This window comes from Hevea brasiliensis, chromosome 2 (assembly GCF_030052815.1).
Source record: "Hevea brasiliensis isolate MT/VB/25A 57/8 chromosome 2, ASM3005281v1, whole genome shotgun sequence".
In the NCBI taxonomy this organism is placed as follows: domain Eukaryota; kingdom Viridiplantae; phylum Streptophyta; class Magnoliopsida; order Malpighiales; family Euphorbiaceae; genus Hevea; species Hevea brasiliensis.
Window position 1 is genome coordinate 72,410,517 of NC_079494.1, and position 4,567 is coordinate 72,415,083.

The window sequence follows — 4,567 nt, forward strand, 5'->3', positions numbered from 1 at the left end:
TGTATCCTCCTCCATAGCTGTCTTCATGTTGACTGTTTATACCAACTGCGTTGGCTTGCATCCTTTCGAGTTTCCTTGTGAGCTGATCAAATTGAGCATTTATCATGCTTAGGGCGTCTACTTCCAGGACCCCTGCAGTTTTCCTTGCATTTCTTCTTTCATTTGACCATTAATAATTATGGTATGCAACCCTTTCTAGAAGTTCAAGTGCTTGTGGCACTGTTTTCTCCATTAGATCACCTTCTGCAGTTGAATCAACTATGCTCCTTGTAGAGGATAGTAACCCATTATAGAAATTTTGCACTAACAATCAATCTTCTATGCCATGGTGTGGACATTCTCTCTGCAGGTCTTTATATCTTTCCCATGCATCATAGAGTGATTCTCCTTCCTTTTATCTGAAGGTGTTGAGCTCAAGCCTCAGCTTTACAGTCTTTGCAGGTGGAAAATACCTTACTAGAAAAGCTTGAGAGAGGTTCTCCCAAGTAGTGAACGTTCCAGCTGGTTGAGAAAGTAACCAGTTCCTTGCTCTATCCCGAAGGGAGAATGGGAATGCTCTGAGTCTTATTGCTTGATCAGACACTCCATTCATCTTGAATGTATCACATAGGGCAAGAAAGCACTGGAGATGATAGTGTGGGTCTTCTGTGGGTGAACCTGCAAACTGGGTTTATTGAATCATTTGGAGCCATCTTGGTTTTAATTCAAAGTTGTTGGCTTCCACTGTGGATCTAGTGACACTAGGCTAAAATCCTTGGACAGATGGAGCTCCGTAATCTCTCAAGAGTCTTGGTCTATCGTTATTATCACCCATGGTTGGAAATTCAAGATCTCCTTGACTATGCTCTTAATGTTTCCTTTCTCTCCTGATGGCTTTCAGAGTTCTGTCTATCTCCAGATCACAGTCCAAAATTTCTTCTTATGGCTTTGTTATAAAACTGGCTGAAGCATAGTACACGGCCTGTGTGCCACTACACGGGTCCCATAATGTCACACCCTACTCTCCCGTAAGATGTAACATGATCCCGTAGTACACCTAATGAATTATCGTACTTTGCCTATCGATAACTCATTAGATATACTACAAGAGATTTTAAAACAATTTTCGTGAAATTTAAATCATCGATTAAAATCTGGTGTTATAAAATTTTTTTAAAATTTCAGCAAAGTGCCGGCTGTGTTTTGAAAAAATAGTTCTTCAAACCTGAAAAGGAAAACACTCCCAATATGTTTTCTGAAATACAACTCCAAGAAACTTCATTTCATCTCACAATTCAATCTCAATAATGAATCATTTCATTTTCAAACCAACCTCATCATAAAAGAAACATTTCATTTATTATAAGACTCAAAAATTAATATTACAAAACTATTCATATAAATGAAACCTCAAATTTACATTTACAATAATTTACATTTAATTACATACTAAAATATTTTACAAGAGTTTTTATACAACTACTCAAATAATTTACATACATATTATTACATGCATACATCAAAACCTGTGTACATGGGTATACTTGGAGCTGATCTGAATGTCTCTTCAAATAAGCTTACTCAATTGCTCTATGCTCTTTTCACCTGCGGCAGCATACAAAGCTATCGCTGAGTGGTGAACTCAATGGTGCACAACTATAACTTAAAACATAGTTTAATATACCTTAGAAAAATTAAAGCAAATAATTTGGAAATTAGGATACTCATCAAATTCCAAAAATCAAATTATTCTTTGCCAATAACATAAATCATTTGTATGAAATGACTTTGATCGTGAAATTCAATTTATCAAATCACAACCAAATATTTTAGGTAATTCCAACAAAATCAATTATATATAAATCATAATTGAAATCACAATTCTTTACGATTCAAAACCATTCTTTATCTCAAAAATCATTCTTTATCTCACTAACTATGTAAGATTAATCCGAAAGGGCCATCTTCGGGGTGATTCTAATTCCCTATGGTCGGGGAGGTCAAATCAGATTCTAACTCCCTATGGCCGGTGAGGTCGAATCATCGTGCACAGTACACACCACAATAATGAATCTTCTGAAAGGGCCATAACATAAAAAAACTTAGATCTAACCTCTAATAAGAGGAGAATCTAAGCATGTGCACATACCATGGTAATCAAACACAACTAACTCCATTGTCTTCTCAACAAATGAGAGAGACGGGTAATAACCTAGTCAAGCATCTATATTGAGATATAAAACAATATCACAATCCTTTTAGTGAGCATAAATCACAATACAATTCGATTCAAAGTCAATTCTAATATCCAATAATTTTTATGCTCATCACAATTCAAATCATAAATTTGCATTTTTCCATGCAAATTGCCCATCAAAACATGTTCTATCACAATTTTTCAAAACATAATTTATTCAATTCACAACAATGCTTAATACTTGTGGAAATACCATTTCACAAAGCTAAATTCATACATACTATAACAATTTCAATAATCATTGAATTAAATCCAATGCTTGTTAAACATAATACATAAGAAAAATATGTCATTTAATAATATGAAATTTTCAGAACAAAATCAGTTAAAAACTAGTTGTACACAAACCTCTGATAAATGCCTCTTGGCTCTAACTCAGTGTTTCCTTCCCCTTCCCTGAGTCTTTGCGAACTGAAACACACAATTTGAAGTGTTTCAGTACTCATTTATACCGTCTCTAACAATAAGGCTTAATAATTAATTTATTAAATTCTATTATTTCTTTAGTCAACCTAAGATGTTGACCCTCGATGCATTCTAGGTGAATTAGGTTTAATGTTACCAATATGTCACATTTTATAGCCCTTTAGTGTTGGTATATGTTACCAATTTCATTTTCAAGTATATTTCATTTTATTGCAATTTGCCGGATTTCGGTTTCTATATACTAATTTGACCTAGCCGGATGACCTAGTTCCCTCAGTTTTCGGGTTTCAGTCAAAACTACAAACTTGTAGGCCTATGTCTTATTACACGCGAGACAAAATTTCAGGTCATTATGAGTTGTGTAGACCAAGTTATGGTCAATTTACCAATGCTGGACAGAATGCACCAAAATAGTAACTTTAGGTCATTTTTAGGTCACTTTTGGTTCGGCTAGTTTTGGTACCTGAAATTTTACAAGCTATTTGGCTTGGTTCTGGCCATTTATTGGCTTTGTTTTCTTCATAAGAATTGTAGATATATGTATAAACTATTCATGGTAAAAATTTCAGGTCATTTGGACCTGTTTTGAGTGAGTTATGGCCAAAACACTAACTGCTGCCTAAATGGTCAATTTTCAAGCTTTCAAGTCACTAATCCGGATTTGGTCATTTTTCAAGTCACCTTCTAGGTAGAATTTAGGTAAGCTTCCTTCATGAAAGTTGGCACATTTTGTGCCTAGTTTCACCTCCAATTGGCCTCATACCAATTGGAGCTACACACTTAGGGTTATAGGTCCATTTGCACACTGCCCTCTACATGCTTTTCAAACACCAAACCAAACACATGTTTACCAATTACATTTTCACTTCCCATACCATTCTGCATTTGGCACTAACTAAAACCATTCCATTCTCTACATTATAGGTCAACTTGGACAGAATATAACCACTTCAAATACACCAAATGCAGTCACCATTCACAAAGTTCAATCCCAACAATATATACACATAAATACTTCTAATTATCACACAAACTTCCATCATCAAATTATATACCTATCACTACTATTCCACACACATATATGCTGCCATTCTTTTGTACAATATTTCAAAAAAATTTCATGAATTTGAACCTTACTAATTTCCATTTTGAGGCTGTCCAAAAATTACACATACACATCAACTTCCATTTTCACTTTTCAACCTTACAAATCAAACTTTATACATGGAATTCAACTTCAACACAATTAAACATTTAAATCAACACCCCAAATCACCAATTACATGAAGAAAACAAGTTACATATTAAACTTTCATGGCTGCCGAAATGGAGAAGCACCCTAACTTACCAAACTTCAACTTTTCTTCCATATATCAACTTATCTCAACACCCATACAAACTTTAACAAAGAAAAGTTGAAGAAATGGATACTTACCTCTTGTGAGCTTGACCAAACTTCACCTATTCCTCTTGAAATTACTATCAAATTCTTGCTTGCAAGGTGGGGATAAACTTTAATGAAGACAAGTTGTGGAAAGCATGGCATGATCATGGAGATTGGAGCTTGGGAAGTGGTTGGCCATGGATGAAAGCTTGGGAGGATTTTCGGCTGGTTTGTTTAGGAGGTTGAAGATGACAAATTTTTTGTCCCAATGTACTATATTACATGTCCATTAACTTCACTTAGTGGAGCACTAAGTATGGTTAAAGTATTAATTAATCCAAAGTTTCTAATTTCTCACATTTTCCTCATATCTTTTACTATTTAGATTATGTAACACCATTTTAATTTTTCATGATATTTTCCAAGTGTAATATCATTTATTTTTACTGAAAATTTAGGTCAAAAGGCAACTCGGGATGTCAAATGACCACAATGCCCCTATTCGAGTTACATTCTTGATT

General features: G+C 34.4%; 1 non-coding gene across 1 annotated transcript; it reads left to right on the plus strand.

The window, feature by feature from the left end:
- Nucleotides 1-320: 320 nt before the first annotated feature.
- On the plus strand, nucleotides 321-427 carry LOC131178140 (small nucleolar RNA R71). Its single transcript, XR_009147271.1, has one exon. It is a non-coding gene; the product is annotated as a small nucleolar RNA R71 (small nucleolar RNA).
- The last annotated feature ends 4,140 nt before the right edge of the window (nucleotides 428-4,567 follow it).